Consider the following 17107-nt stretch of genomic DNA (forward strand, 5'->3'; position numbering starts at 1 on the left):
CAAGAGTAAAAATGAAAAATTGAAAGCACATTGAATCAAGCCAAACTAGGGTTTAAAAAAAAAACAAGAATTACTGAAAAATGGAATAGGGATGTACTATTATTCTGAGAAGTAATATTTCTGACATAGAGGCCAGAGTTTGGTGTCTTTAAAACAAATGCAGGTTTCCAAGATGGGCATACCCAGTTACTTTTTTCTTTTTTGGCTTATTTTTTCAAATAAACTTTTAATTTTAGAATAGATTTATATCTACAGAAAAGTTTGAAAGATAGCACAACATGCCCATAAACCCCACACTCAGTTTCCCCAATTATTAATATCTTTGATTAGCATGGTACATTTGTCACAATTAATGAATCAATATTGGTACATGATTATGGACTAAAACCCATACTTGATTCAAATTTCTTAGTTTTTGCCTAATGTCTTTTTCCTGATCCAGGACCTCAGCCAGGATATCATATTCTATTTAGTCATCACATTTCCTTAGGCTCTTCTTTGTTGGGACATTTTTTCAGACTTCTACTGTTTTTTTTTGGTTTTTTTTTTTTTTGATTGTTTACTGTTCTTAATTTTTTTTTTTAGTTTTATTGAGAAATAACTGACATATATCACTATGTAAGTTTAAGGTATATAGCATAATGATTTGATTAACATATATTGTGAAATGGTTACCACATTAGGTTTAGTTAAAATCCATGATCTCAGAACAACAAAAAGAAAAGAAAAGAATTGTTTCTTGTGATGAGAACCTCTAGGATTTCCTCTCTTAACAACTTTCCTGCATTTCCTACAACAGTGTTAGTCACAGTTGCTGTGTTGCAAATTACACTTCTAGTATTTATTTATAAGTGGAAGTTTGTAGCTTTGAGGAATACAGGTTGGGTCTTTTGTAGAATGGCCTCCAATTCATACTTGTTCTATGTTTGTTTGTTTGTTTGTTTGTTTTTTTCATGAGTAGACTGGGGTTATAGATTTGGAGGACTAAAGTTACTTTTTAAAGTAAATATACATTGGTGATGGAAGGAAGAGAGAAATTATATTGGTTTGAAGCTGGAAAACCTGAATGCTTCTTCCTTCTCTACCACCATTATTTGTACTACCCTGGGAAAATTATTTAGTCCCTGACAGTGTCAGGTCCCTAAATGGAATTGTAACTCATATGATTTCCTTTTTTTTTTTCTTTTTTTAAGATATAACTTAATTTCTATTTTAAACCTCTAAACAGCCAAAGTTTGAGCAGAGTCATTTGTCTCTGAAGACACACGCTGAAAAATACACTGTCCCATCACTTCTTATCACCATTAGTCCAACAGGCTACTGCTGATCTCTCCTTGTTTCTGCCCGTTGGGCTCTTCAATCCTGCATTTCCTTCCATTACTCCAGAACCACACTTGGGGGTATGGGCAGATATCTGCTACTTGTGCCCATCATCAGGATAGTCATCTTTACCAGGCTCTGTCCCAAACATCATAGTAACCATTGTGTCTCTGGAAGTCTGCTGCCTTCTGAAGGCTCTACCTAGAAGAAAATTTACAGGTCCTCTCAGTCTCTTTATAGTCTTGTCACCTTGCTGAGGGCTCTGCCCAGAAAATGGAACATAAGACACTTTTTTGAGGGGTTCACAACTATCACCAGTGGTCCATTACTTCCCATTCCATTACACTTTCCTCCAAAGCTGGGGGAATGTATTTTTCCTCTCCTCAGGAAATAGCTCCCTCTCTTTTTTTGCAGTTCCTATCTCCAAAACTCTCTTTTATGGTGCTATCTGCCTACAAATCACAAAGGATACACTTTTTTAAAGATTTTATTTATTTATTTGAGAGAGAGAGAGAGCGAGAGCAAGAGACGGAGCACAAGTAGGCAGAGCGGCAGGCGGAGGGACAGGAGAAGCAGGCTCCCCGCCGAGCAGGGAGCCCAATGCGGGACTCGATCCCAGGACTCTGGGATCATGACCTGAGCTGAAGGCAGATGCTTAACTGACTGAGCCACCCAGGCACCCAACAAAGGATACATTTTTAAATTGGATTTATGTCTTCAAAGCCAGGAAGTTTTAAAATGTTTCTATTATTATTATTATTATTTTCTATAGTATAATATCACTTCTAAGGCAAAAATCCCAGGCCAGTTATCTGCATGTATTTATTTAAAGGCGGAGATAGGAAGAACGAGGAGGAAAAGAAACCTAGGGAAAAAAATCTAAAAAATTATTTGAGTGCCTATTCATATATATGTTGTAAAGACAAAATAAATAAGTTGTGTAAGTCACTTTGTATGTTAAGTATTCTTTTAAGGTAAATTGTAAATTACACATTGTATAACTTGCAAAAATCAGTGGTTTTAATGATTCAAACCTTTACAACAACTGCTATAGACTGGATAGAGGCATTATAATGTCAAAGTCCAATCCAGGTGAAAAAATAAATGCAAAGCAAAATGTCATCTTTAATTACCTGCTTAGTAAGTTAGTGTCAGAAGGCAGGTCCAAGGAAATGTAATAGATTTCTGTTTTTAAACAACTACCAATCCTCAAATTCATCTCTTTCTCACAAGTGACTTTAGGGGCTATTTTGACTAGATAATATTAGGTTATACCAGCTGTCAACTGAGGCTCAAACAGATGGATCTGTGAGACAAGACCATTCACATCTACAAAGCAAACACACTTGGGAAAAAACAAAAAAACAAAACCTTCCAGCTGGGATGGTACAAATGGCTTTCTAAATTATGAAACCATGTCAATGAGGAAAATGTTATGATACACAGAAGCAAAGGAAGTGAAACCAGAGCCATGAGAACTAATGATATGGTCTGAGATCTAGAAGAGCGCAGATACTGTAAAACATACCCAGGAATCACTGGGTTGACCTGTGTCTGTTTTTTCATTTAGTCAATGTGTATAGTGTTTAACCCCAAGGAAGTAGGACCCTTTGCCTGGACTAAACTTCCCCAGTCAGAAACTGGTTTTGGGAGTGGAGAAAGGACTATAGGAACATGACGAAAACAAAAACTCCAAACATTCTACAGGTGATGGCTTTCTAAGGGACCAAGATATTCTGAGAAGTGCCAACTTTCATATGAGACAGTGGAGATCTGAGGCAGAGAGTGCTTCATGGAACAGGTGATCAAGCAAGGACTCTGAGTCTTTGGTTGGGGTCCCAGAAACAAACTCTGAGGTCAGTGGACAAGGTGTTTTGGAGAATACCTCAGGAACAAGAGCTATAAAGAGTGAAGGAAACAGAAATTGTGCAGGGGAGACATTGAATAGCAGTGTTATTAAACAAAAAGTCTCAGCTGAAGCCCCAGGGAGTCCTGCAGCTGGGGTGGCCCTTCCCATTTTATCTCGAATGGAGGCAAAGCTAGAGGTCTTTTGTATCCCTCAAGGAGTAGTCATTGGATGGGGCTGGTCCCATGGAGCAGACATAACTTTGGGGAAAGCAGTTCCTTCTCTGGAGAGGATAAAGCTGTGAGTCTTTTGCAGCAAACACTCTGGTCATCTGAAGAAATGAGTGCTTTGTTCCTCAAAGGGGAATCTGGGTGTTTCACTACAAAGTCCATTTACTATGCATCTAATCACTGCTCATGGAAAGTTCTCCTCTCAGAACAACTCCTTGATTCTGTTTGTTCTTGTTTCTGGAAAAATCTGCAAGAGGAAGATTTTTTGAAAGAATTAGAGCACTCTGTATCTCTATCATTACTACAGTTGTTCTCAGGCTGCAACTGGTCATTTTCATCTTGTTCCTGTACTACCTACCCTGGGTTGTCCTCACCCTTGGCTGACATCTGTGCTGCTCTAAGTAGCCTACTTGCTTAAGTGACCCTAAACATAATCTCTGAAATTCTGAGTCCATCTCACTACGCCTTCCCAGACCCTGGCTGCTGCACTTGTCCATATACTGTCAAAAATTGCCTAGGGAAAAAAAAAAAAAAAAAATTCGCCTACGGAAAAAACTGCCTAGGAAGTACCGAAAGACACTTTAGGGGATCATCTAGGTAATAATCCTATTCTTCCTTATGCCATTATATGTCAAAAACTCTTCCTCCTGCAAATGATTAGAATCAATTGATCTGATTACAGTCTGGTGATCTCTCTTCTGGCCTTTTCAGTGTGAGGACCTGAAAATGAGCAGCAGTCATAGATTAAATTTAAATGTTCAGTGGGATTCTTGCTGTGTTTTCTGGCCAAACCATTTCTCTCTGGGAATTAAGACCCTAGACTTGAGCTGTCCAATATTATAACCAGCAGCAAGCATGTGGTTATACAAATTTACATTTCTATTAATTAAAATTAAATTAAATAGAAAATTAAGTTCCTCCGTCACACTAGGCACATTTAAAATGCTCAATAGCTACATGTGTTCTAGATAGCTTGGATATCGAACCTAACTATTATTGCAAAAGTTTCTATTGGATTTTGCTGCTTGAGTTTCTCAGAATCTAAATTTGCAGTGACTAAATGCAAAGATTCCCTAAGTGGGACCCTGGGGATGATGGTAAGTTGACCACTCTCCTACTTCCATCTCTTGTTTCTTGAACCCATGTATTTTAGCTATTGAGGACAATTTAGGCCATATAACATTTAGAAGTGTCCCATCCACAAGGGGCAACATATTCAAGTCGGCCTTCAACTATATACCTTCAAAAGACTGACTTTTTATTTTATTAGGCTAGCAGACTCAGGCTAGCAGATTCTGGGTGGTATGGAATATGTTGTAGCCATAGTCATATGCCCACTGCTGCACCTCCCTGGTATAAAGCGGACTCCTTAGTACAAAGCAATTTTATTCAGTACCCTCTATCACTGGGACTAAACTCTGTCTAAACCTTTGGCTAGTGGTGTTGGCTAAGGCAAGAAAGGAAAATCTATACCCCAAATATGTGCAATCCTTGTCAAAATTAATTATTAACTCCATTGCGGCATAAAAAGAGTTCAATATAATGCATTTGCAGCCAGTAGTAGGTTGGTCTCTCCAGGGAATGGTGTTGTAAAGGGGGCTCAGAGTTTCTCCCTTTTACTCCCTTTTGCTTGGTCTCCAAATCACCAAGTGTTTTTGTTTTTGTTTTTGTTTTTGGAGACCAAGTTTTGAGCCCATGCATTGTCTCTATTCCTACATTCTGTTTATGAGCCCATTATTCTTGTCAGTGATAGAGACTGGCTAAGTCATTGTGCTTATGTGGTTAATTTTTGGTTTTCTCCCCTTGAGTGCCTTCTGGTGAGCATTAATACGTAATACGAAGATTTTTAACTTTGTATTCACTTTCCTGCATCCATCCACATGCCTCTTTTTCAGATCTTGTCTCTAATCTTCCAATACTTCTTCTAGAGCCTTGACTAGCCCGCCAAAACATTCATCACTATTAATGATTCTACATGTACTCTTATCCCAAGCCACTTCTCCTTCCACACAAAGTAGATTATTAGATAGATCATGCAAAGCTCTGTCTACTGGAAAGGTGACCCTTCACCACATTGTTGCAGAGCTACTCTTGTGTGGATTGTGCTGTTGCCAGATTCCAAAAAAGGTCTACCTGGTAATGTGGTTCCTTCTTATGCTGGATAGTACAAGATACAGTCATTGGTCCTTTACTCTGGAGGATATGAGCAGGCATACCCCAGTGAACTGAATTTCTGAAGCTTTAATCTTTGTAAGGCTTGTGTCCCACCTCTACAGTACATGTGTCACACCAAGGCCTCCAATATGTTTGCTGTTTCTTGTTATCCAGTTTGATTAACCTGATACCATTGATACAATAGACTAAGTATAGAGTTAGCTTAGCCCTGAAGCAAAGCTGAAAATGTACGCTGCTGCTTGTCCCACACAAACGTACTTCTTTTGATCTTCCTTTCTCGTAGTAATGGAGATGAATGCCTAAGCCAGATCAATCAAAATCATACATTTTGTACACTAGTTGAGTCAATTGGTTCTAGCAATGATATCATATTCAGTGCAGCAGCTTCAAATGGGGTACTACTTTGTTGTTTGCAGTAGGGAACTTTCTTCTGCTAGTACTTTTTTTGTTTGTTGGTTGGTTAAGGAATAGGCTCATTAAATAGCGATGTGATGTGGACTACCACTCCTATATTCTTTAAGTCCTTAAGATGCTATTAATCTCTAATTGTGCCTAAGATGAAACACTTTTTGTTTTAATATGTTTGTTGAAGGTAGGTATCAGTTTCAGAGGCTTCCACTGTACCCTCCCCTCTATGATAACTCTTACCCCACAGGTCAAGCAGGTATTATCAATTTTAATTGTACATTCGCAGCTCAGGGAAATGATTACGGAATGGATCTGTGAACAAGTAGGCCCATTGCAAGCTGGACCTAGATTTATTACCTATTGTAACCTGGACATGGGTTTATTACCTGATCTTTTATGTGTCTACCCTAACATGGAAAGCATAGTGATACTCCAGGTCCTTGAGTATTTATGTCAACTTAGATTCCATGTCTAATAGTGCTTCTAATGTTTGAGTATTCCCCTTTCCAAACACACAATTACATAAGCAAATGGTCACGGATCCTTTAGAGAAGGATGGAAAAGTCATTGCTATACAAACTTGCCATGGTATAGCAGAGTCTTTCCTCATCGGGGATTTGATCTTTCCTTTAGTTAATCATTAAATAGTGAGTTTTGGTTTTATATGATATATCCATGTTAGCATTCCCACTTCTCTGAGTCTTTCAACTTCTTACTCACTGTTTGCCATGGCAGGCAGTATTTGCACTTCATTTTGGGTGGACCATTGCTTTATTCAACCTTCTAAGAGACATTCTAGTATATTAGTGTCATCTCTCTGAGTCCTTGCCAGGATGTCAAATGTTATATCATGGAAGAATGCTCTTATATGGATAAACTCTTTCTTATCCAACTTTGTACCTCAGCCCCCTTAATCCATCATTTTCAATACCCTGTCCCATATACTCTCTATGCTGTCTTCAGTGTCCTCATATTGGCTAGAACCTGTAGCTCCCAGCATTTTCCTGGATGGTATATTATTATTGGTATATTGGTCAGGAGGAGAGGTAGTGGTAGACATTGAAAAAAGTTTGTGTGGGAATACAAAACAGAGTTCTTTGCATTTTCTTCACCAAGAGAGGAAAGCTAAATTTTAATAGGAATCGTGATCTATAGAACCAGAATGTTCAGGAAGATCTGGCATTTTAAAATTCTTGAGTGCACCAACCCCAGATGTAATTATTCCAAGCCTCAGTGTCCCACACCTCCCAAATCAGTGTTCTAATCTTGATGTAGCAGATGTGGGGATTGAGAGTTTTACCTTCTCTAGAGATCCATTTTTAGTGGTGCTGGGCCTGACACTTCATTTCTTCTACCTTCTGGCTGCCAGGAATGACTATATCTTTATATGCTACCAAGGTACTTCTTTGACATTTATACTTTGTTTTGCATTGTCAATAATCATCTTCAGCCTATTATTTTATTTATCTAATACACTTACCAAAAACCCTTCCAACTTGAAAGCCTTTACAATTATTAATACTCTCTTTCTTTCAAACACCTGAGGTATTGCACTGGCCATTGCCTCCCTTCCATTGTTTTTTAATACTTGTTCACAAACAAAGGAAACTTTAATAATTGACCCTATTACACATCAGGAACAATCAATACTCCACTTACCACTAGTGATGAAATTCTCAGGGCCAGTAAAACAAGGGATGACAAGTTTCCAAATCCCATTCCAGTATATTATTATCTTAGGTCAATTTTTTCTGGAAACATACTATGGCATTGAGATATTTAAGCAGGAATTTTAGTAGGGATGCTCCCAGGAACACCTGTAAGGAACTGAGGGTGCCAGTATTCAGCAAAGGGAAAAGTTGAACTGTGGTAAGTTACAATAGAGGTATTAGCCAACGCCAATATCATGTGGAGTCCTAAATCTGGAAAAAAGTCTTCAAAAAACTGTCCCAAATTAATGCAAAATGTCTGGGTTTTTTGTAGCCTCTCGTATGCTGTTCACTCCATTCAGGCTGTCTCTGGAAAGGCAATTCCCATAGAGAGATGAAGCTATGAACTGTCAGTAGCCAACACTCTTGGAAGCTGGTGGAATGAGTGCTTCCATTTGAAAGGGGGATATGAGTGGCACACCACACCATCCACTCCAGAGAGATATCACTCAAAGCATTAAATTCTGATGGGAAGCTTTATAGATTGGCTATGGCTAGGAGATTGATTATTGATAAATGAATCAGTGGAAGGTTCCAATCTCATACAATAAAGGAGGCATAGGGATCACCAGGACAATGAAGGAAGATTTGTGAATGAATGAATGAATGAATGCCTGGTAAAAACATCTTGAAAACAGAAAGTGTATTGAGTAAAAGAAGGGAGAACAGTGACAAATTTCACAACATATCTAGAGCAAGCCTGGCCTTGAAATTTACATTTCACTAGCGTGAAACATGAAGCCACTAGTGACCTTTTATTTCAGTGGTGGAAATTCTTGACACACTTCCATAGTTCCATTTCTGTAGAATGTTTTGAATTTTTATTTCTGATACCTTACAATATCAGCACGTCTGGCAAGCATAAATTTTGGTCATTTCATTGATTTTTCTTTAGAATGAAAGGATACCATGGACAGATAATATAATTTATTTAAAAATAATTATGTTTAATTTACATTTGTATTTAATTTGCATTTGTTTCTCAACCTCAGTACTATTGACATTGATTCTATGTCAATAGTACTATGGCCCAATGATTCTTCATTGTGAAAGTTGTCCAGTGCATTGTGGGATGTTTAGCAGCATCCCTGGCCTCTACCCACTAGATTCCAGTGGCACTCCCCTTCCCCCAAGTTGTGACAACAAAAAATGTCCCCAGACATTGCCAAATGACTTTGGTTGAGAACCACTAATTTAAAATCACGTCCAGGTGAGGTTTGGGTTCAAAATACTTGTACAGAAAATAATTTATTTCTAAAGCAAGCCAATCTTGTGTACATGACATTTAGGAACATAATTTATTTAATTGTAAAGTAAATACTGAAGGAATGAGGAGTTAAGAGAGATCATATTGAAAAGGGAGAGGCCAGATGATTTTTTTAAATAAGAGAAATTAATCACAATATTTAGTTTTTGTTCAGTAGGTAACATGATAGCATATTTTTTCTTGTTTTCTGTTTTGTACATGAAGGATAAAAAAATTGACAAATTTTCATCCTAAGAAAGAAAATGAAAATTGCTGAGAGAAAAACCTAAAGTCTTGAGAATAGCAAAAAAATTGGCTTTTTAAAAGAGTTGGAATACCTTTGTGAGGTTAACTACATGATTGGGTTTTTATTATTGGATAATATCCAGTAACATATGTTCTGAAATTAAATACATATGGCAGGCACTGTGTTAAGCAAATATAAGGATGAATAAGCCATGGCTCCTACCCTTAAGAATCTTACAGTTGAGAGCAGTAATTCTCAACTTGGCCATACATAAGAATCATTGGGAGAATTTTGAACACTACCAGTGCTCAGATATGACCCCAGATCAATTAAATCAGAATCTTGGGTTAGATGGAGTCGAGGCATCAGTATTTGTAAAGCTTCCCAATTGCTTCCAGTTTGCAGCTAAGGTTGAAAGACAAATTTATGAACAAATAAAATTCAGCATAACTGTTACATAATAGAAGTATGTATCCAGTTATATTGAGGCACAGAGAAATAAACATCCAAATGTTAATTTATGGAAGTTTCATGAATTTGAGTATTATCCCTATCACAAAAGAGACAGAAATTCAAATACATAATTTATATTAAGATAAACAAAAGATGAGTAAACTTTAAGACCATTTTAAAGCATAGCTTTTGTCAAAGAGGAAAATATGAATAAATGCAAGAAATAGCTTTTGATGCCAAACTTCCTTGAAGTCCATAGATTCACATATACTATACCAGAAGATTGTTTTTTCCAGAAGATTTTTATTTTTGTATCAAAAATTCCAGATGAATTATTAAATAACCAAAAAGAAAATAAAAGTTAAAGAGTGATATTTGATTATAATTACCATATACTGTAGTCATTCAAATATTGGTCTGGGAATACATATTAATTAAATCCTTGTAGAACCATGCAAATGTTGTATATTCCAATGTGTAGTAGTAATTAATTTAATGGCCAAGGTGGATAATCATACCTGCTCTCAATTTTTTTCTAGACAGATTAATTTAGTCTGTGCTCTATGATGTGGAAATCTAACTTGTCAAGTGAGCATTTATTCAGTTAATCCAGCAGAGCCCATACTCCTGATTGGGAAATATTTGAGTCAGTTTTGAATAGATTCTGTGATCTATCCCTGTACATATATAAGAATTTTTCCCTCGATTTTGAATAAACTATAATTTTGAAAGAGAATAAATACTGTGCTATGACACACAGTTTGCACAAATAGTGGGAGTTGTTAATGTTGTTAATACACATTTGTCGGGGCACATGGGTGGCTCAGTCGGTTAAACATCTCGTCTCAGCTCTGGTCATGATCCCAGGGTCCTGGGATCGAGCCCCGCATCGGACTCCCTGTTCCTTGGGAGGCCTGCTTCTCCCTCTGCCTGCAGCTCCCCCTGCTTGTGTTCCCTATCTCGCTGTCTCTCTCAGCCAAATAAATAAATAAAATATTTTTTTAAAAATTAAAAAAAATACACATTTGTCTCCATACATTTATTACAGTTCAGTCTTGGGCTCCTGCAATCTTCCTGTTTGAAATATAACTTAGAGAATCTATATTTGAAAAAGGATGACTGAGACACTTGCTAACTAAACATTTATCTTCTAATTTCTAAGCTTTATGAAAAATCAATTTAGAACCAGAAATCCATATACCTGGACATCATTAACCTACTTCCTTAGAATAAAACATCCAAGTGAAATGATCACGTGAAATATGTCCTTGCATCTTCTGCAAAAGCACTTTTGAGGAAATCTCCCATCCTGTTGTTCAATATGACTCGCATAAAGATTATTAATAAATTACTTCTAGAATTTAGTTTTGAGAAAAATAATGTTTCTATTGTCACATTTATTTTAATATAAAAGACAATATTATAAATGTCAAATTACTCATCCACTTTCATATTTACAATACCATAGTCATCTATAACACTATGGGACATTTGGGGCTTTCTTTTTATTTTTTTTTAATTTTTATTTCTAGAAAACTTTGAGCTAAATTTCATGTTCAATTACAGTAACTGTATTAGCCTAAGTTCTTGGGATATTTAATTTCTCCAAATTCTTGTCATTTACATTTTCTTTTTTTTAATTTTATGATTGCATTTTATGTGTACTTTATTTTAAATTGTATCAAAAATTTATCACAGTATGCAGGATAGAAACCATGTTGAAAGAAAATATTTATAAGAGGTATTATGAGAAGTTCAATAACTATGTGCATTATTTGGATTTACTCAGGTTAAACTTCTTCTTTGTCTTTTAAAATATAATATTTAAAAGTAATCCCACTTTCACTAAAGAATGCATTGCTAAGTGGTAAAGAATATCATTGGTGTTGTTTATATTATCCGTGAAATGTATGTCTGTTTGGAACATAAATTTAAAATCTAGGATCACAGAAGCTGTCTATTCTGTCTAACGACAAAACGCCTAGAAGTAGTGCCCAGACATATTTGCCTATTTGGTTAGGTTTAGTTAGGTTTACTTACTTGAACATCCAAAATGATGATGGATATCATAGGTAGATATAAAATGATAGCAAATTAACTGCTATTCTGATTTGTCAATACTAACACATTTTATTGGTAACATTTGTAAGTTAACTTTCCAAAGTGTATTCACTTAATGACACCTGCTTTAAGAGGCTAATGAGATAATGTGCATATACTTCCAAAACTTAAATATTATCTAGTTCAATTTCAGTAATAATATGTTCTAAAATATCTAGTAAACATTTTTTCCCACCTGTGAAAACATCAGTTCTAGCAATACCAGGATTGTAGCTCATGCTTTTTTAAAAATCAATTTTATGTCATATTCTTTCCCAACACATTTTTGTTTTCATCATTTATGTGTCTTACGAAACTACAAGAAGTGAGACCTGTGCAGTAATAGAATGGATGCCAAGAAGTATTTCAGTCACTACTTTATCTGCATTTTTAAAATAGCTGTTTCTCTTGGATAAACAATTCAACTGATGACATAATATAAATATATGTACACATGTAATGATGTAGGGTTACATCATGTCACACTCTGTATGCCTAAATAATGAACAGTTATAATGCAAGCAGCCTAATTTTCATGGATCTAAATTTCATCACTGGTTCTTTCCAAGGAAATTCAGATTTATACAAATGGCATCCTGAAAAGATTTTTACTCTTGCACCATGTTCAGTATGTGAGGAAATGTACCAGTTAATGTATTTTCACATGTAATATAGAGATAGATTAGAAATGTCTATTAACTTTTGGCCCCGTTCAGGACATACGAGAAATTTCTTTAGATTTGCACTATCCAGTATGGGAGCCACTAGCACCATATGGTTCAAGTTGCATTTTAATTAAATTAAATTAAAAATTCAGTTCCTCAGTTGCACTAGACACATTTCAAGTGTTAAATAGTCTCTTGTGGCTAGTGGCTACCATACTGGACCATAAAGAACACTTCTTTAATGCAAAAATTTCTGCATGGTACATGGATAACCTAGAACCTCATCTCACCAACTGCATTCCAGTTGAAGAACCCTATTCTACATAATTAATGGAAAAATTGCACAAATATAAAATGTTTCCACCTTCATGTTGATATGAATTTGTTCTAGTATCATACAAATTTTCATCTCATATAATCTAAAGCTTTGTCATTAGGGAATAAGACATACCTTGTAACTTGGATTTAAATTTTACAACTACAGTAGGATAAAATTAGGAAATCTCCTGCAAGATACCTAGGAAATTGATAAATTGCTCTCTGGGAAGTTATGACCATGTTCCTCTTCTTAAATTTTGTAATCATTGACAATTTTGTATAGCTTTATTTTTATAAAGGTTTTTATGAATTTTTCACAGCTTTATGCTTTTACACACAAATGTGCCTGTAAAATTATATTTTCTAAATTATTCTACAATCATTGGTTTCTCTTTTTACATAGTAATGCTTGATACACTAATATACTTGAAGAAATTAATATGTGATAAATTAATATTTCTGGATAACGCAACGCTAAGAGAAACATTTTTATTTCAACCATTGCTGACAAATTTCTTAAAATAACTAGTCTATTTTCTGCCTTAACATATCTAGTAACCTGAAAATAATATATCATTTTTTTTTATAATTTCTACTCTTGCAGTACTTCTGTGTTCAAAATATGAAGTATGTTTTGATAGGTAGCACTGTTGCCATTCACAGATGTAAGGCATAGGGGTGGATATTGAGCCATTTGATCTAATTCCTTTTATAATAACCTCCTGAATCATTATCCACCCAATGCTTGAAATTGTCCACTAATGTAGAACCCTGCAACTAATTTATATGGGCTTCATTCAATCAACCCATTCATTTATAGATTCTGGGAGAATGAATGCAAACTCATCATATTCCTTGCCCTCAAAAAACTAATAGTTTAGTGAAGGGTTCTGGTAAGTGAGCAAGCAATTATAATGAAGTATGAGAAGTACAACCATATGACTAATTATGGAAGTTAAGGAAAAGTACAGAAAGTAATTAAAATAATTATTGAGCTTTTATTATGTGATAGACACTTTGACATGCTTGGTCACTTTCCATAAGGAACTTCACCTGCCTCGCCTGCCGCCGGATGAGACCAGCAGAATGCTCAAAAATCTCCAGTGAATACTGAATTGTGGAGGAATTTGGAAAAAAGACAAGCTGAAGTTTCCATTCCATAGATACCGTAGGTGCACCTTTCCAGTTTGTGGATGTAGATGGGTACAGAGAGCTGGCCACTTGTGTGAAGATGAATTAAGTGCTTCTAATACTGCAACTGAAAAATTTATGGAAGACACTACTAAATCACTTTTTTTTTTTATAATAAAGATGTCAGTGAAAAAGTGCTACTTTGGCAAGGAGATGTGACATTACCGACGTATACAACAATTGTGCATACCAGCAGTGAATGTCTCACAGATAAGAATCCTGTGGCAGAAAATATCTTCCTGCCTGTGGGTTCTGATTTGAAAGAGGAACTCCAAAAACATAAAGGTTGCTGAACAGGTGAAACAAAATTGGCAAAAGGATTTAATATAGCCACACACATCATTTACACAGCAGGACCTAAATATAAGAGCTGCTATCAAATAGCAGCTGAGGGTTCCCTGCACAGCTGCTACAGAAATTGACTTCAGTTGGCAAAAGAGCAGTCAATGTCTTCTGTTGGATTCTGTGTCATCAGTTCTGCAAAACAAGTTATCCTTAGAGAATGCAACATACATAGCTCTTGTAAAGCAAATTCCTAGAGATTCATGAAGAGACCACCAAAAAAGGAACATTTGCAGTCTCTAAACTTGAAGAGGCGACTTACCAAGATCTGCCACCTCCATAGTTTTCAAGCTCATTAAAGGAGGAGAGTCGATCATGGCCATACATGCCTGCAGATATTGGAAATGTAGAAAAGGGCTCTGTGGTACCTGAATGGCAGATTAGAATAAGTGCAAAACCTGGTGAGCCAGAGGACAGGTGGCTTGAAGAAGACTTGAAGAAGGTGAGTCATGTGAAAATTGGTGGCACAGCATAGCAGGCAGGGGGAATGGTGGCACGAAGGCCCTAAGGCAGGAGAAGCACACCTAATATGTTAGAAGAACATGAGGACCAGAGGAGTCAAAGTGGTAATAGAATCCAGATCACTAAAGTCCTGGTAGAGCATTGTAAGTGCATCAGCTTTAGCCTGAGCAAGAAAGAAAGACATTTACGGGTTTTGAGCAGGGATGTTATGACTGGACTTCCATGTTTAGAGATTTAATAGTAACTGGCTCAGGGAGATTAGATTGTAGGGAAACAAGGATGAACTGTAAAATTTGTTAAGAAACTATGGCAGGAATTCTGGCCAGAGATGGTAGTGGCTATATCTGGGGTGGTGGTAGGAAGTCAAGTGGAAATGGTGACAAGTGGCCAGAAGCTGGATTTATTTTAAACGTCAAGCTAATAGGATTTCCTGAGGGACTGGATATTAAGTGTGAGGACAATACCCTTTTTGACCTACCAGCAAAGAGAGTGGAGTTGTAATTAAATGAAATATGAAAAGGGAGCATGGAGCAGGCTTTAGGGGAGATTGGAAGTTTAGTTTGGGACATGTTAAGTTTGGAACATTTACTGAACATCCAAGCGGAGAGGGATATATGCATCTGGACTTTGGAAAGATGTCTGGACTAGAGACGTCATGTGATGGTCATCAGTGCTGAGATAATATTTAAAGCCATGAAATAGCCAAGGGGATGGGTGCAGATAGAGAAGAGAAGAGAGCTAAGGACCTAGCTGTGGGGAATGTCAACATTAAGAGATTAGGAGAAGAAAAGAAAACCCAAAGGATATTGAATGACACCAGTGAGTGGGAGAAGAAAATAAGAGAAGCGTAGTGCCCTAAAAGGCAAGTGAGAGAGGATATTGATCAAATATGCGTACTCAATTATGTTAAATACTGCTGACAATTCCAGTAAGATAAGAAAACTTAGATATTGGTAGAGAGGATGTGTAAGAGAAGACAGAATCAAAGGAATGCTTGGACAACATGCTTGGGCAACTGAATGCATGATGTCTCAATTCGATGGGATTAAGAATTTAGGAGGAGCAGGACTGCGGGAAAGATAATGTGCCAAGCATTTGGCATACACCCCAGGGCACCACAAACACACACCTAGGGTGGTCTAGTCTTTCCAGTGCCCCACGGGAGTGGCCAGGTGTGGACCAAGGTCTAGATTGGCAGAAGCAAGGGCCAGAACAGCAGCCATAGTGGTGAGAGATGGTGGCAGGTGCTGTGGCTCCTTGAGAGAGGAGGGCTTTGAATGGGGCAGCACCAAGCCCACAAGTCTGTGCCTGCAGCATCTCACAGATAGCAAAGCCCTGGCCTGAACCCCCGTGCAGGCCAAGTTAGCTATCAGGCACTAAATGTTGTCTGGGCATTATCAGAAAATAAAAATGTCCACATAAACATTGCGGTAAAGGATGAAAGAAAGATAATAGAATTTTTCAGTTTACAATCTGCTGCCGTATTTCAAAGCACAGAGCCACAGATGTAATAGAAATTAAGTTTAGAATGGCCACACTTGACAGAAAAGAACGATATTTTTACTTGAAACTTTGGATGAATCAATTACTTATGAAGAAGGAAATTTTAAAACTGTTTTCTTGTAATTGAAGTTATCAATTAGCAATAATCGCGCCTCGGATAAACCTCATTGGCTACGATACTGCCACCGCGCAAAGCTGTTTTCTTGTAATTGAAGTTATAGCTATAAAATACATGGACAAGTATGTTGAAATTTTGAATTATATACAAGTCATGAAGCCATTTTTGTCTCTTGTACAATAACCAGTAGCTACAGGAAATGTCAGTGAAAACATTAAAATGCTATTATATCAATTCACATTTAAAATATTAATTATATTAGATTTATATTATTAGTTATAACAGACATCTGAAACTGATTTATATGAAGGGTTAACTGTCTCTAAAAAAACTGTTTCTCAAGAATTATCAGCCTTAGACATACTAAAATTTATATTTCAAAATAATTTATCAGAAATGTATCCCAATGTTTTCAAAACCTATAAAATACTATGAAGAGTTCTAGTAACAGTTGCACCAGCAGAAAGTCTTCTCAAAATCAAAAATTATTTGCAAACTTACATTTGCCAAGATTGACTAAAGTCACCTTCAATTATGTTGATTGAAAGGAGTTAATGAGGGCGCCTGGGTGGCTCAGTTGGTTAAGCGACTGCCTTCGGCTCAGGTCATGATCCTGGAGTCCCGGGATCGAGTCCCGCATCGGGCTCCCTGCTCGGCAGGGAGTCTGCTTCTCCCTCTGACCCTCCTCCCTCTCATGCTCTCTGTCTCTCATTCTCTCTCTCTCAAATAAATAAATAAAAAATCTTAAAAAAAAAAGGAGTTAATGGCCAAATA

The 17107-nt window shown here is 36.7% G+C and overlaps 2 pseudogenes; one reads left to right on the forward strand and one right to left on the reverse strand.

Annotated features, from left to right (window-relative positions):
- The window catches only part of LOC110592335, a 66527-nt pseudogene extending 51802 nt beyond the window's left edge, over positions 1–14725 (forward strand).
- Positions 14726–16262: 1537 nt separating this feature from the next.
- On the reverse strand, positions 16263–16412 carry LOC123324358 (annotated as a pseudogene).
- Between the last annotated feature and the right edge of the window lie 695 nt (positions 16413–17107).

This window comes from Neomonachus schauinslandi, chromosome 3 (assembly GCF_002201575.2).
Source record: "Neomonachus schauinslandi chromosome 3, ASM220157v2, whole genome shotgun sequence".
Classification (NCBI taxonomy): Eukaryota; Metazoa; Chordata; class Mammalia; order Carnivora; family Phocidae; genus Neomonachus; species Neomonachus schauinslandi.